Below are 17009 nucleotides of genomic sequence, written 5' to 3'. Positions count from 1 at the left end.
CTCTCTCTCTCTCTCTCTCTCTCTCTCTCTCTCTCTCTCTCTCTCTCGTCAAATTTTAAAGTTTTTAATGTTTATTTGACGTTGTTTATTAAGCTAATGCACACAACGCTATAGCTTTTATTATTTGCTGTTATTTGAAACAAGGGCTCATGTCTTAGTTGTTCTTGGCAGGTGAAAAGCTTTGTGTTTCCCCAGAGGGCGTCGATGAGGAGGGAAAAAAGGGTAAGAAGGGAAAAAGAAAAAGGAAAAATAAAAAGAAGAAGGAAAAGGAAACAAAAGAAAAAAAGGGGGGGGGAACGAAAACATCACTTCATTTGGACTTCTCTTAACATCATAATCAACTGACTCGTTCTCCTCGTTAGTATAGTGGTGAGTATCCCCGCCTGTCACGCGGGAGACCGGGGTTCGATTCCCCGACGGGGAGCTTGTAGACACGTGTGTCTCTATTTTGTTTCTATCTTGAGACACCAAGGATGATGACCTTGGTCCGTCTGGTGATCACCAAATGAGTTCTATCTGGGGCTGCGTTTTTGCAATTGTTTTGAATCATATCACAACTCTCAATTTGATAAGGACAGCCCCTATCCAAAGCCCTTGAATCTCAGCTGGGTTCATCTGTTTCAGTGCCGTCCCCAGGATTCGCTGGGAGCTGAAGCCGGGTCCTTCAGCACGGTAATAGGGGAGCATCGGGAGGGGCAGTAGTAACCCTAGCTGGGCTGTAGGGCACAAAGCCACTGGTTCATAAGCTTAGCGACCACCCTGTATCTGTAACTTTAAGACATCAGTTTCCACGTCAGAATTTCTAAGTTGGTGAATGGAAAGCTACGGGATAATCAATTGTAACTCCTTAGGTTATCATTTTACTGGAAATTAACTGTTTAATTATTTTGCTCTCAAAAAGTCATATTTACATAACCCCCACCCCCACACATCACCTTTTCATTTTTTCTAGTGTTTCACAAAAAATTCCTAGTCTCACATATGCCAGCTCTATTTTATTTATTTTATTTTATCAATCATAATGGTAAATAAGTAAACTGAAGGGTTTTTGTTTGTTTGTGTTTCCTTTTTATAACCACAATTCTAAACTTCAGAGAACCCAGAAATCATTCAAGTTGGAAGATATAAATGAGTAAGGGTAGACCAGGTTTTAATTTCTATAATAATAATTTACTTATTCTGATTAAATCTCCCAAAGTCAAAATTGATTTTTGTTGCCTGAACAGGAACTTAAAGCCTGGACCCTTGGAATAAAAACTCAATGCCCTGCCAGTTCCTGGGCTCTGAACCATGCTTCTGTTCATCCTAGAAGCAATTTAATTCCGTAAGTAGTTTAAGTTTCTGAGAAGAGCTGAAAGTCTCCTTGGCTTTGGGGACTACACAGGTCTTACAAAAGTCTGGCTTAGCTACCTGTGCTATCACAACACCTCCATACTATACTTACATTAACTAGCCAAGAGAAATAATTTTTGTGACTGAAGAAAGAATAAAGATTATCCCAAGAATTAATGATTGCAGAAGCGAGTTCATCAGAGACCCTTGGAGATCAGGCAGCCTTGTCAGGTAGAACAAGGGAGGAGGAGATTGTGTTTAGAAATGTTGGACCAACCGAGGATAAGCCTCAAGAGAATCAAAGGATGGGAAAAGAAGATGCTGCCATCATTGTTGGTATTTATCTCAAACTTACAGATAACAAAGCCATGTTTTTTTAGAGCTTTGTCTTTAATTTGTTTACTTCATTTAGACTCATTCTCCAACCTATTAAGAACTGGACGGACTAACTAATCCAAGCTATTTTTTTCAGGTCGTTCAGTAGTCATTCATTCATGAGCCATAGTTTAAATACCTGTAATATCAAAAGACATAGGCAAAGGTGACAACAGAGAAGATGGGAAGGGTCTGGTTCTATTTTCCAGGGGTTCATGTCATTGGCTGATTTTGAAATATGATCCATAAACCCCCTCAGCCCCAGTCATTTTAAGTGTTGACAAGTCTTATAATAGATTATGGATATTCTAACTTAAAGGAACTATAGCCTTTAAATCACTGGTTCTCAACCTTCCTAATGCTACCTCCTTATAATACAGTCCTTGATGTTGTGGTGACCCCCAACCATAAAATTATTACTTCATTGCTACTTCATCATTATAATTTTGCTACTGTTCTCAATCACAATGTAACTGTCTGATATGCAGGATATTTGATATTTGGCCCTTGCGAAAGGATATGTTGAACCTAAGGGGTCGAGACCCACAGGTTGAGAACCAGTGCTTTAAAAGATTTTTTTTTTTTCGGTATAACATGCTGTTTGATAGTTCTGCTCAAACCATTCTGAATATCTCCTTTGTTCCAATAGTTAGAGCTTGTCAACAGTTCTTTCAGGACTTTCAAGATGGCTTAGTAGGTAAAGGTGCTTACCACCAACCTTGGAAACATGAGTTCCATCTCTGGGACCTACAGAGTGGAAGGGAAAAACCAGTTCCTATGGCTGTCCTCCAACATCCACATGTGTGTGCAAACAAAATGAGTGAATTTTGAAACATCTTCTAAGAAAGCCTGCCTCCTTGCTGGGGGAGGAAATGCTACCTTAAAAACATATTTCCAAGGTAGTTTCATTGATGAAGATTTCCACATAAATTTCATATTTCTAAACATTTGTCTTGCGCTGTTGTGAACACATTGGATGACTGTGAAACTGTGATCCAGTATCATAGGATGGCCCTTGTCTGGGGTAGAACCAAGTTTGCTGTGTGAAAATAACGATACTAAATATCTGCACGTGGATTGCACTCTTTGATGTTCATTATTATTAATCATATTACAGATTAAGCGGATGGCTCCCGTTTCCCTTGTCCCTCAGAGCAGAGTTTTGTCAAGCTACTCTCGCCACCCCTGCCCAGACAGAGTCTGACGATGTTCTGAGATGGAGTGTGAATCAGATCCCCACTTGCTCGGACTTTAATGCATCCTTCTTACTAATCTACTTTGTGCTGTATTGATAGTTAAATTCGGGTTAGATCAGAAAATTACACAGAAGGAAAGGACAGCAACTGACTCTCTTTTGACCTCTGTCCACTCACTGAGACGCCTGTAGCAAGCAGCGCAGTAGCTGATTCACTGTTAGTTTCTACAATTCTGGAAGCCCTACCCTGTAAAAAGCAAGCAGAGGCACTGGATCAAAGGTCTCAGCGAGAAAAGGGTGTGGGAAGAGGAGACAAGTGGGGTGAGAGTAGGAGGAAGACGGGACAGAAGAAAGACTGGAACAGACACTGTTACTAGGAATGACCACGCCTTACTCAGTTCATTCCGTTCATCCATGACAGATATCACAGGCCGTCAGTTTTTTTCAGATCATCAAATAAAGTTGGAGGTATCAAAACTTGTAGAAGAAAAGCGGAAAGAGTATCAGGATCAGGGTGAGAAATGCCAACAAGAAGGTGCAATAGGGCTGCGAATTTCATTGCCAGAAAGAGAGCGCGGTATCGGAGTTGGCCAAAGTTCTACTCAGAACTCTTGCTTCGTATTCAAGAAATCTCACATCATAGCACCAACTCCGGCACTTGGATCCAGGACATCCTAACTGCAAGTCACAGCCACTGCCACCTGGGGAGGGGCTGTCCAAGTGTGTGTCATCTCTCCCACCCCCCGCCCCCCACCTCCTCGGTCCACCCCCACCCTCAGTTTCACTTCATACGTTCAGTAGGTTCTAATTTTTCATTCCAGTACTTTGGCTAGACGCAGTAATTGGCTGGTTTTCCTAACAATTGATTATTCCATCACACTAATCCATGTGTCAGGATGGCCGAGTGGTCTAAGGCGCCAGACTCAAGCCTTCGCTTCCTCGTCTGAGGGTTCTGGTCTCCGTATGGAGGCGTGGGTTCGAATCCCACTTCTGACACAGCTGTTCCTTTTTTTTCTCCCCCGCCCGTACTTTTGTTCATAATGAAATCTCTGGTTTGCTGATTGAACCCTCTAGAAAGGAAGGACTCTCTTTAATTCCTTTATCTGACTTTGCGCACTCTATTTTTTTTAACATAATATTTCGACCCATTCTTTTGTTGTTTTCCTACTTTGTGCCCTTGAACTCAAACTGACCCTTTTGCCTCAGCCAAGGAAAGTCTTTAATATGCTTATGCTTCTTAGTATTTTATTTCTGATTATTCCTACTGGCCATTTGTTACAGTTTTACACATGATCGAGTCAATCACATAATTCATCAGTTCTGGTTTTCTTTTTGTTCGGGGGCGGATGTGTGCGTGCATTCCTCCGTTTGACTTCCATTTGATTTTAGGCAAAGCTGGCTGATATGTGGGGCTGCCCCGCTATTTTGTGGGTTTTCACTCTCTTATTTATAAATTGTTCCAGCTTTCTGTTCGTGCTTCTTAAGTCTCATTTATTTTCTACTGTTGTGCTGTTTTGGTGAAGATTGTTCTAAAGCTCTTTTAGATTATAGTAAACTCTGGGTTTAGGCTATAACTTAGGGGCAGAGCACTTGCCTGGTATACAGGAGCCTCTGGGTTCTAGCCCCAGCGCAGAAAAATAAATTTTGAGGAAATGGTTATCCCCAACAACCTTGAGTGATAATAACTTTCTTCTTATGTCACTGAGCCTATTCTGAGTCTGTTACATCTTCATTTTGGACCAATCATAATCCCAGGAGTTTGTTTCTTGAGCACTTAACAGATATCTGAGGTAGCTGAAGGAGAAGAGCCTTCCACACTATATAATTTGGATGTTAAGTTCCCCTTTCCACATTGCACAATTGTATCTTCCAATTGTTTCAGTCCTGCTCAACCTAACGTCTCCTGTGGTCTTTTGCCACATTATACGGCAAGATTCTTTCTCGGGAGCGGGGATGGAGTGAAGTGTGGTGGGAGAGAACTTAGAGAGCCTAGCTGTTCTCATGCTTCAGGTAATCTACTTTCAGGTTTTTCTTCAGCTCCCAGTACATTTTGATCTTGTATCTGTATCTTCTTAAGAGTCTTTGGTGTAAATCAGGTTGTTTCTACATCTATTACTATTCATTTACCTAGTCCTTACTGTTCATTTGTTACATGAGGGTGGTTCCTGACTACACCTTAAAAATGGGTACCACACAATGGCTGGCAATCCCATCCTTTGTGTTGCCAGTACTGAGGAACCTTTTGGACGAACAGAGTGCCTGAGGTGGAGCTGTGGTCTTGTATGACACAGACTACAGTCTAAACCAATGGTACTCAACCTGTGGGTTGCAACCCTTTTGGCAATCCTCTATCTCTAAATATATACAGCAATCTTTAAGTCGCTCGAATTTCGGTCTTAAGAAGTCCTACCCACACTTATCGTCCTTTTTCTGAGCATATCTTTCAGAGAATGTCTGTGCTTAAATTTATATCAAAACCTTTTCATAATACATTCCAACTTTGCTTCATAAAACAAAATGTGAGGTGTTTACAATACAATAATATAACCAATCTATGGAATATTACATGCTTTAGATAAAAAAGGAGATGCCACCACATATTAAACTATACCACAACACAGAAGATAACAGTATGTGTTTATATGTGTACCCATTCAATATCTATACAATACATATTCCTAGAAATATTGCCTAAAATAGTCTTATATATTTATTAAACATGTATATAGCATGTAACTTTCTAGGAAGATGCACAGGATACTTCAAACAAACAAGGCACCAGCCAAGGGAATTAAGGAAGTGGCGTTTTATAGAATGAAGAAAGATGTATTATTCGCTTGGGGTGATGCAAGAACTTCCATGGCTCCTTGTTTTAAGTCACAATATATTACAGACATAAAAGCATATTGAATTTTGATTACATTTTTGAGGTGAAATCTTTTTGCTGCCAAGGAATTTTTTCTAAGGTAAAGGGGGGGGGGAGTTCTGGAATTTGAGTAGGTAGAAAGCAGACATTGTAAACAAACAATGAAGGAAAAAGAAAAATTTAAGAATATGATATGATATATATGATGTGATATGATGTTGTAAGATACACAGCTTTTCAAGGGATGCTTTAGACCTTTTGGGTCCTTATTCTTGCTGACTCAGTGGCGGTGTTTGGGACAATAAGTAATGTAGATGCCAGCAGACAAAAGCGCATTGCTAATTGCTAGGTTAGACACCTCTTACAAACAAAATACCGTCGACTCTGGCGGGACTCGAACCCGCAACCTTTGAATCTCTCAATTATACTAGAAGTCCAATGCGCTATCCATTGCGCCACAGAGCCCACCTGTAACTTACTGGCTTCTTAAGACTTCTCAGTATTTACTTGTGTACCAATGCAGTTTTCTACGACTGGCATTCCTATTTCTGAAACTCTTTACACAGAAATGTGCAACAGACAAGACACGCGATCCTCAACGCAACTTTCTGTCCTACTCCCAGGTGTATTCCATCGGAAATGTCTGATCAGAGATCCATCTCAACTTTCCGGACTTGATGACACAAACTTGTAACCTCAGCAATTTAGAAATAGAGGCAGAAGGATTTCCTCGAGTTCCGGTCCATCCTGGGCTACAATAGTGAGTCCTTGTCTCAAAATAAAACAAACAAAAAAACAAACAAACAACAACAAAAACAAAGCAAAGTAAAACAAAGAAAGTTACCACAAAGAGAAAATCCTTATCTCATTTAGTCTGGCCTCTCTAGTTCCAAGCTTCAGATCATTCGTTTTGCTAAAGAGAGATCTAAAGTCGTTTAACTCGTGCAGGCGCCCGGCCAAGTCCCTTTTTTGGAGCTTCGAGATTTTCTTGTGTTGAGTCTGAATTCTTTAGAAAAGGTCGATTCTCGGGTTTAGTACGCGGACTCATGGAGCAGCTCGGGATGTATCCCTGGTGGAAATGTTACTTGTGTGCCGGCAGTTCTCGAATTCTCCAGGCTTTCCTTCTGGAAGTTTTCTTTGGTGACTAAGATGAGACGCGCCTACCGAAACCCCCCTTTTAGACAAATCACTGTAGTAGTGTTCACGTTCTCTTCCCGCAAATTAATTCAGAATAAAAATTGGTGGAGAGCCCGAATTTGAAGTCAGATATCTAGGCTTCGGGATCCTTGTACAATCTCGACTCTCCACTTTGGGGTCCCAGGACAGGCGGCTGAGCTTTCTACACAGTGTGCCCTTCCCTCCCCGCCGCTCTGGCCGCTTCGTCCACCATTTTCTTCATCTTCTGGACCTCTCGCGTACCTCTCCTGCTGACTTTCCTCTATTTTCCAGCTGGTGGAAAAAATGAACTAGGAAGTAACTGGAAAGTGGATTATAGAATACTCAAGAGAGAGAATTAGAAGGAAGCCAGAGAGTGGCGTGTGGTCCCGAAGCAGTAGTAGTACACTTTCCGCACTTTTTACTTCCCGGATCCGTAATATAGTAACTCTTAGTTAAGTGCTTTCAACCCTTTTAATTACAGACTGAGAAGACAAAAGCAGATTTTAAAAGGATCAAAGGATACTTATTAAGCTAGGTTACAGGTGGATTTTTGTGGTTTGTTTGGTAGATTTTGTTTTGTTTTTGTTTTGTAAATATGGTTGTTAATTTTGCTTAGGGTCTCTTACTCTTGGATGAGCGGTCCAGTCCCTAACGTTTCCTTGATTTTCTATCTAACTTCAATCCTGCTTCAGACCCAGTGCTCACAAGTGTCTCGGACTTGTATATAGCTCTGGGTGCTTGTGACCTAAGGCTTCGAATAAACCACAGGGGGATGAGTTTTACATTATGCTTATTTTAAAGTAAACTTCAATTTGAAAAAGAAACTGCTGGGTTGGCTGTTTCTGGCGATTTTCGGTAAACTTTGGAAAGTGAAGCGTGTTCATGTTTGCAAACACTTTCCCAAACACAGCCAGAGGAGGGCTGCGGTACGTACTTGGGAACTGAGGACTCTTGGACTCAGCACTGTTTACTTCCGAATGAAGTCAGCTACTCAATGTGGATTAGCGAGAAGGCTATGTGCCTGAAAGTTCCAGTAGAAGAATGATCTCATCCAGGCTTCAAAACTACTCACAACGCCTGGATGTACCTTTCCAGTTTCGAAGACTCACCCCCAACCCTTTTGCCACTGGCGCCAGATGACAAGTTTACGAACAAAGGGATTTTTCTGAGCGTTTTTCATTCTCGTGCTCCTGGAGAGGGAGCACCAATCTTTTATCCAACCCGAACTACGTTCGTTTACTTTAGAGAGACAAGAAAAGCGCTACAGTTGTAGTCGTGGCCGAGTGGTTAAGGCGATGGACTAGAAATCCATTGGGGTCTCCCCGCGCAGGTTCGAATCCTGCCGACTACGTACTGGTCTGTTTTAGTCTATGTGTAGCTGGTAAGCCAAACGCTGTTTCTCAACCCTCAAGATTACGGAAATTTCCAGCTCCGGTGCGGGAGTGTAGCTGTTATTTATATATGTACTAACAGTGATTAGTTAATTAAGGAAAATAAAATCAGGAAAAAGCTTGTGGTCTATTTTAAAATTCCTGGAAGAGGAAGGTTGTAGGTAGAAGATGAAACTCTTGCTTAACTAGAATTCCCCCCCCCCCCCTTTTTGTTTTTCATGGAATTTCCTTGCTTCCCATTCTACAATGCTGAGGTTGTTGGAGCGTGAGGAACAGGGCTTTCTGAGTTTACACTGATGGCAGGAAGAGGTTTATTTTAAAAGTCTAAAGCACAGAATCAACGAAAAATATTTTATGACTGAAATTGTACACGAGGGTGAGAGAGAGGGAGGGAGGGAGGGAGGAAGGGAGGGAGGGAGGGAAAGGAGGGAGGGAGAGAGAGAGAGAGAGAGAGAGAGAGAGAGGCGTGTGGGTGAGTGGGTGGGAGGAGTACGACGAGCCTGCGGAGGCAGCTCACATCTGTAATTCTAGCCTTCCAGAGGCTGAGGCAGGTAAGACTGTGTTGTAGACTGTGTTGTAGACTGTCTCAACACACACACACACAGTGTTTCTATGTATTAAAGTACATGAAAAACATTAGCTCAAATTTTAGAATATCCCAAAACTAAGTGAAGCAGACAAAATACATAGATTCCTGAGGATTTTCTTCGGAAGGATGTGACCAGTAGATATATATTACAATTTTTTACTTTAAAAACGGGGTGTGGTAGCACACTCCTGTATTCCCAGCTCTTCGGTGGAGGAACTATGAGTATAGGAAGTTCAAAGACAAATGTCACAAGGTAGTGAAGTGGCAGCTTGAACCAGATGCTGTCACAGAAATTCAGACTTTGATAACCTAGCGTTTCTACTCATCATGGATCAACCATGGTGGAAAAGAAGGCAGTTATGTGGTTCCATGGTGTAATGGTTAGCACTCTGGACTCTGAATCCAGCGATCCGAGTTCAAATCTCGGTGGGACCTACCTAACTTTTGAATTCTGTCCTGTCTCTCCTCCATTCCCAATTCTGTGGTCTGTAAATGATCTATATTAACTGTGTACATTGTGTCTACTATAAAATTCTGCAAGCCCTGACCCCATTACAATGGTGAATTTCAGTGAAGTATGAATTTTCCAGTTTTTCAGCTCTGCTGAAACTAGGAAGTAAACCAAGAGTTAGGTAAGTGTAAGGCTTGCCTACCATGCACTCTGTGTGCAGCACTGTAAATAAATAATAAATAAAAACACCAGTAAGATGAAACCATGAACTTGAAAAATGATCTTATTTTCTGTGCACGTTAAATAGACTGAAAAAATACTGTTCATAGCAAGTTTCTCCTCTACACATGACCGGCAGCTGAATGGTTTCTCCCTCTCCTGCAACAACCACAGAAACTAGTTTACATGTGTGTAAAGCACAGCAAGATGAATAAACAGCTGCAGAAAACAAAACATCGAAACTTTTAAATTAACTGACTGTGAGAAAACATAGACCTTGTTATGATTTGGGATTATTTACAGAGGCAGAAAGAATAAGAAAGTTTTAGGAATTCCATAATGCCATTTTTTCAATGTTTATTTGATGACTATATTACACAAAACACACTAACCATTCCTCTTTATCAGCCAAAATGGGGACATTCGATGAGCACGTCTCTATTAAATTTATCTTGTCCTCACTTAGTCTGCCTCTCCATAGATGACATTAAATGATACACCTGATTTCAGATACCTTCCAGTTTGGACCAGAGCCTCCCTCCCTTCCAAATCATTTAATTAAAGTACAAGTATAGATCTGGTGATTTTTAGACCCACCACATCCTTTACACGGCACAAGTTTTTATTCCATTAGCATGTGTTCACCCTTGTTATGAATATATAATAGTCTACATGAAAGCATCAACACTGTCCACAGAGTTACACTCTGTTGTGAAGTTCAGATTCAGGGGTTTGGGTTTGCTATGTTCCACAGTTCATGGTGACATTTTCAGTGTATGTAAAAAAAACCCTGACTGGATTCGTTCAGGATGCAACCTAGGCAGACCTTGCAATTGAAGTGATCGTCCTGCTTCTGGCTCCCAAGTTTTGGATCATAGGTGTGCACCGTCACTCCTTGTTGTGGATAGCCCCGGCCTTGTATTTTGATACTAATTCCCCTTTCCTGTGAAAGGCTGCAGAAGAGGTGTGAGTCATTACACAGGTGAATTCTAGTGAACCTTCTGCCCATCTTAATTTGTAAAATAAAGGCTGGAGCCAGTGATTGGGCAGATGAAGGGGAGGTAGAGATATAAAGGCTGGTAGGAAGAGAGCAGAGGGAGGACGACTGGAGGAGGACTGGAAGTAGACAATGGAGGAAAAAGACGACGAAGACGACGACGACTGGGGAGAGAAGAGAGAGAGGACGACTGGGGAGAAGAGAAGAGAGAGAAGACGATGGAGGACGACTGGGAAGCAGGAGGTAGAAGGACAAACACAGGGTCTGGAAAACCTTCAAGTTATAAGGGTCTCATAGCTGAGGAACAGAGTAGTGTAGGGGTATCTGCCCAATCTAGGCTTACAGATTATATTCATAATTAGTGAGTTGTGTTTTCATTGACCGGTCTTATTTGGGTTGGAGGTTTAAATGTCTCCCTCTATAACTCCTTGCTCTTTCTTGGTTCTTTATTCTCACAATGGACTGTCTCTAATCTGTTTCAAAGTCTGTATGAAATATGTTTAACATTTATATTAGTAATAGAATGTGCTACTTCCTACAAAGCACATATTAATGTGACTTTTCTGTGACGATAATTTGCTATATTCCTAGTTTCAGCAGAGCTGAAAAAATTTGTTATATGTTTCATTCTGCTCCTGTAATAGTCACTTATTTCTTTTTTTTTCATATTACCCATAGGGTTAAATTTAGATCCAATCCTTTTAAGTACTGCATAATACTTTGGCACAAAATGCATCCTAACTGCATATAAAATTTTTGGTTCTCTTAGTTTCTCCAAGTGTCTTCTAGGTTGGTCCCTCTCTCTCAGAGCAGAATGGCTTCCACGGTGATTATGTGTTATAACTTGCTCCCTAACTAGTTCTTTCGTCTTCAGAGCCAAATAATTTTACAAAAACATTTTCTGGAGGGCACACAACTTTAATTCCAGCACTCAGGGAGTGCGAGGGGGAGGTAGGTAAGGCTACACAGTAAGACCACCTCTCAAAAAAAAAAAAAGGCAAAACAACAATCTTCTAATATTGAGCAGCTGCAATCCGTTTTTCCTTCCAAATGTGGCAGTGGTTATGCTCTCCCTTCCAGATGTGGCAGTGGTTATGCTCTCCCTTCCAGATGTGGCAGTGGTTATGCTCTTACACGTTCTAGAGCTGTGCTCTCTGCTCTTCCATGACCGTGTGACTGCCCACTTCTCACTCAGTGCTTGTTCTCACTCTCTCTTACCAGAAGCTTGGAGTCATCTTTATCTCCTCTGGACAAGAACTAAACTCAGAAGCTTTGGAAGTTCTTTGTTCTCAGGGCACTGTGGTCACCTCAATGTGATAGACCAAGTAGGAAGGGCTAATCAGCTCTGAATCTCCAGGCAGAGAATTGAGGCATTGTCTCCTAATGTAAAATTAAAAATAACTAATAATTCCTCTTCCTTTTCCTTCCTTTCCTACAAGGTCTCACTGTAGCTTAGGCCAGTCTAAAACTCACTGTGTTGCCCAAGATGGACTTGAACTCACAGCAATCCTTCTGCTTCCACTCCACCTCACATACTAGTGCTGTAATTAAAGGTAAAGACCACTGCAGCTTCTTTCCTTCCATTTTTTTCTCCCCTTCTTTTTTTTTATCATGTTGATGGAGAAACTACAACTTCTCCATCTGTCTGGCTAAGATACTCTTTACTTACTTCCCCTTTAAGTTGTGGAAAGAGTAAATTGTTTTCAGTGACAGATACAAAGGGGCTGAGAAAATCCAAAGTCATGGGGACCCTTCATAGACCGAGAAACAGTTTGATAAAAAGCAGATGACTGACTCCCCGGACTAAGAATTGATGTTTTCTATATAAAAGCACTGTCACCTCCAAAGATTCCATGGGCAGCCTCAACTCAAACCCACTCTAAAACCTTGAGCCACACAACATTCCTCTGCAGCCTGTCACCAGAGGGTAAGGCTAGAGAGCCAGATCTGAATGGGACTGAAGGAGGGCTGCTGGTCTATAGCCTGAGCAGAAAAGACCCAGGCAACTTTCCTGACATAGGAACTTAGAGCCCACTTAAAGAACATTCAACTTCTGAACATTCTACGGCCTCAGACATATCTTTGTTTCTTTTTGTCTTCACCTCTCCAGCCCTCCTGACCTGTGAAATGAGTTAGAGTGTATGGATATACAAACCCAGAAAGCATGGGGAGCCTTTGAAATAGTAGTTTGTGGCTGTTGTGTGATACTGTCCCTGGGGAGACATAGAAAAATGTCTACTTACCACAGCATGGGTGACAGCTCTGGAAAGCTGGGGACTTGGAACTGGCTGTATGACTTGGAAGTAGCTCATCAGGCTCTTGCAGGCAGCACAGATGGTTGGATCCCCTTTTAGGCAGCTCAGCTGATCTCTGCTTCTTTCAGACAACTTGGTGGGTCTGTTTTCTTCCAAGCCTGTCTGAGACTCTTCTAGGTAACTTAGCTTACCTAAGAAAATCTTTCAGCAGTCCTTACATATGCTTATAACTATGCTTTAGGAGGACCTATCATATCTGGTCAGTTTCAGGGACTTCCTAATGTCTTTAAGAGGTTTACTTCCTGAGCCAATGAGCTTCCCTGCAGGATACAGTGTCCTACCTCCCTCTAGAATACCCTGTCTTGAGTGATTGCCTCTACAAGAAGATCTTGAAAAATAAGATTTGATATTCAGCATTTGAGGTACCCAGTAGAACTAACTCAGAGTCTTCTAATAACATGATAGTTTGGAAATATTTCACAATTCTTTCATGGAATTATGAAATCTGGGTTCATAATTCTACCTAGAAACCCTTAGTTTACCATGTCATTGTGTGTTATTGAGTAGTTTATTTAGAATGGAGAAAATAGGCATGTGGTACAGGCCTGAGAACCATAGCTCCTATGAGGCAGGGGCAGAAGGCCTTCAGTGAGCTTCAAGGCCAGTGTAGCAATTCAGCTCAGTGGCAGAACACTTGCCTAGCATACTTAAGACTCTAGGTTAAGTCATCAGTGCCACTGTAAAATTAATATGCCTTCTCAATGAGAACTCACTCCAGCACTTAAAGATTAATAAAGTAAACTAATAACAGTGCACAACTGTTTGTAGCTCCAGAAATGGAGCAAGCCTCACACAGAAATTTCTGTCATCTTATATGGTTTTACAGCTCCAAGTTCCACTTTGAGCAATTAAGGGTGTTGTACAAAGACAGAAAAAAAAAATTCCAAGGTTTGGTTGTTTGTGGGGAGATTTCCAGTATAAAACGTTGTCACTGTTATCTAGAGACAGGCCAGGGAGGGCTGTTTTTGCCAGGGTCATTCTGTCTGCCTACGCTGATAAGAAAACTGGGAGTGGACTTTAAATTCTTCTTTGTGTAATTTAATATATTTTTTTTTTTTTTTTTTTTTTTTTTGGTTTTTCGAGACAGGGTTTCTCTGTATAGCTCTGGCTGTCCTGGAACTCACTCTGTAGACCAGGCTGGCCTCGAACTCAGAAATCCGCCTGTCTCTGCCTCCCAAGTGCTGGGATTAAAGGCGTGCGCCACCACCGCCCGGCGTAATTTAATATTTTTGATCTAATTCAATTGATTCTACTTTATAACATTAATATTCTCAGTTCTTATTACATCAGTACCAGGAGTGGATAACGTGAAACTCAGGTCTTTGAAAATGTCTCTCTTAACATGGAGCTCCTTCCTGCCTTAAGGATCACACTGCTTTGGCCTTCCAAGTGTGGCTATGATTAATGTTAAAGAGACTTCTAAGAACAGTGTTAGAAGTTACAGGGCTGTTCTAAATTCAAACATTTAACGAAGTTAAACAACATAACTTTCTCAAATACACTCAGAACAACGGTGAATTGGTTCTTGGTAAAACCGTAGTCGGCAGGATTCGAACCTGCGCGGGGAAACCCCAATGGATTTCAAGTCCATCGCCTTAACCACTCGGCCACGACTACCTTTTTCGTTTGATCTTTGAAGTGTTAAGATAAAGTAATAGATAGATGCAGCTTCCAAAGAATTCTTGTAGTGAAGAATTTTTTAGTGTACTTAGAAAAACAAAAGAACTGCAGATTCCATTGCAAGAGAATGAAGGGCTCCGGGAAGCTGAACCCCTCGCTACTGATGCATTCTCTGAAATGCGCAGAGAGGTATCTGCAGTTCCAAGTCCACTCAAAGTAGCTTTAGGCTAGATCTGCCAAACGCAAGGAACTAGGAGAATGAAGAAGGGGGAGGAAGGGACAGACAGGATCATTTTAAAGTTGAGCGCTAAACCTACAATGCCCGCTGCCCTTAGACTGCAGAGGGAATGGGGCGCTGGGGAGAAGGGGCTACTTGTGTTCTCAGATCTCCTAAAGTATGTACTCACTGTAGCTAAGAGTACGTCCCCAGATCCTGGAGTCCGATAGAGGAAGGAACTCTGTGTAAAATTTCCAAGGAATTTGACTGTGAGCTCACTTCTCTGTCTTGCCTAAGAAAAGGACAAATGATTAAAGAAAGACACACAAACTTCAATAAGTCAAGTGAAATTAACAGGGCTGATTTCTTTACGTGTCGGAGACTTGGACAGTTGTTAGAATGAGATCATATGAAAAACTGGTACAATTTATTTTACCTCTCTTCACAGACGAGTTAGAAATTTTGTATCCTGTGCTTCATCGCGTAATTCTGAGGAATGAAGGTGGCTCTCTGGGGGGTGGGGGGTAATACACACACACACACACACACTAGGAGAAGCGACCTTCGTGACCCACAACACAGGGAAGCTTTTCCACTCCCCCACCCCACCTTTTTGTTTGTTTGTTTGTTTGTTCCAGTGTTCTTTAGGTTTCAGGATAGGTTTGACTATAGCAGTCTGACCTTGAATTTGCTATGTAGCTGAGTATGTTCTTCAACTGAAAGTCAGAGTCTTCAGAGGCCAGAAAAGGTTGTTGGATTTAGTTGCTGCGGCCGAGGTTATAGGCAGATGAGAGCCGCTGGCTTGGACGCTGGAAACCAATCTCAGATCCTTGAAGAGTAGCTCACTAGCTTCTTAACCATTAAACCATCTCTCCAACCTCCTTAATCTGGATTCTCTTTGAAGACTCCGGGTTTTTTTGGGGGGGGTTGGGGGGGTGGGTCGTGGAGATAGAAGACAGTTCTATGAATTCTATGTGAATGTGTGTGTATTCCTGTGTGAGTGTGTGGTCTGAGTGCGTGCCTGTGAGTGTGAGAGTGTGTATTTGTGTGCATGCCTGTGTGAGTATGTGGGACTGTGTGTGTGTGTGTGTGTGTGTGTGTGTGTGCGCGCGCGCGCGCGCGCGCGCGCGCCCGCGAGTCCACCCGCAAGAGTGTGTGGTGCAAATGCATGCCTGTGAGTATGAGCGAGTGTGACTAAGTGTGTGTGGTACTAGGCATTGAGCCCAGGGCGAGTTAAGTTTTGGAGAGCTACATTACTTGAGGCCTACTTCATAATTAGTCTTGCATATACTTGCAGAAAAAGAAAGTTCAAAAATATATGGGGTATCCTTAAATCAAATTGTGGTCAGCCGCTTAATTATACAATAATAAAACATGCCCAGGAAATGTTATGAATCTAGGTGCTGGGAATGTAATTCATTGGCAGAGCACACCTAACATAGGTGAGGCCCTGAGTGAGATCCCTGCATGACACAGGCATACATACACATATTTTGAATGTATTCATTCAGACATCAAATGATGCATTATCTCTATTGATCATGTGATATTCCTAGCCAATAGTGTGTTGCACAGTTGAATTAGCTATGCATATAGAAACAAAAATTATTTTACTTTGAATTACACCCAATTTTCAGAAGAAATACAAGAATTTTTTTAATGGAAATCTAATCAAAATTGAACATTATTTTTAAAAGCACTTTTAGTGGTTCCAATTAAAATTTACAGAACAAACTCTGACTAACATTTTCTGTTTTCTCAACTGACTGTAAGCTTAACAAGCATTTGTTGCCCACAGACTGCAAACTGTGTATCTTTTGCAAGTGGGTAGAGAACACAAATAGTCTTGACCTGTTGTTTGACATTTCCCTGAAGCATATTCCATATTTGCAATTACTTTAATTATAAAAAAGCAACAGTCTGATACAAAGAGAACTGGAGATCCAGCTTGTGACTCACATTGTATGACAAAGGTGTCCCCTTTAAAGAATTGCTTACCAGTTTAGTTCCATAAGTGTTTGAGGAAAACGTGTAGCTATCCACGTGTAACCACCTTGCAAACTTAGCTTCTATAAAGCAACCAGAAACATTACTGAAGAAACATTACAAACAATATTCAGGCGCATAAAGCAGTAGATACTGCAGAAAGCTCATTCCCCAATTCCATGTGAACATGGACCCTTCTCCCTGCCTCTATTTCCTTGATTAAGACATAAGATTAAGTGATCTCATGGATTTAAATTGAGTTATTTTGCAAAATATGTTAGTATTTTATAATACTAAA

General features: G+C 41.4%; 6 non-coding genes across 6 annotated transcripts; 4 read left to right on the top strand and 2 right to left on the bottom strand.

The window, feature by feature from the left end:
- Positions 1–352: 352 nt before the first annotated feature.
- Trnad-guc lies at positions 353–424 on the top strand. The gene has a single exon. It is a non-coding gene; the product is annotated as a tRNA-Asp (tRNA).
- Positions 425–3792: 3368 nt separating this feature from the next.
- Trnal-caa lies at positions 3793–3898 on the top strand. The gene is made up of 2 exons: positions 3793–3830; positions 3853–3898. It is a non-coding gene; the product is annotated as a tRNA-Leu (tRNA).
- Positions 3899–6147: 2249 nt separating this feature from the next.
- Positions 6148–6233, bottom strand: Trnar-ucu. Its single transcript is given in 2 exon segments — positions 6148–6183; positions 6197–6233. It is a non-coding gene; the product is annotated as a tRNA-Arg (tRNA).
- Positions 6234–8195: 1962 nt separating this feature from the next.
- Positions 8196–8277, top strand: Trnas-aga. The gene has a single exon. It is a non-coding gene; the product is annotated as a tRNA-Ser (tRNA).
- Positions 8278–9269: 992 nt separating this feature from the next.
- Trnaq-cug lies at positions 9270–9341 on the top strand. Its single transcript has one exon. It is a non-coding gene; the product is annotated as a tRNA-Gln (tRNA).
- A 5082-nt stretch (positions 9342–14423) lies between these two features.
- Trnas-uga lies at positions 14424–14505 on the bottom strand. Its single transcript has one exon. It is a non-coding gene; the product is annotated as a tRNA-Ser (tRNA).
- Positions 14506–17009: the final 2504 nt, after the last annotated feature.

Source organism: Grammomys surdaster, unplaced genomic scaffold, assembly GCF_004785775.1.
Source record: "Grammomys surdaster isolate TR1022 unplaced genomic scaffold, NIH_TR_1.0 267, whole genome shotgun sequence".
NCBI classification, from domain to species: Eukaryota; Metazoa; Chordata; class Mammalia; order Rodentia; family Muridae; genus Grammomys; species Grammomys surdaster.
This window is presented reverse-complemented; position numbering and strand designations above follow the sequence as displayed.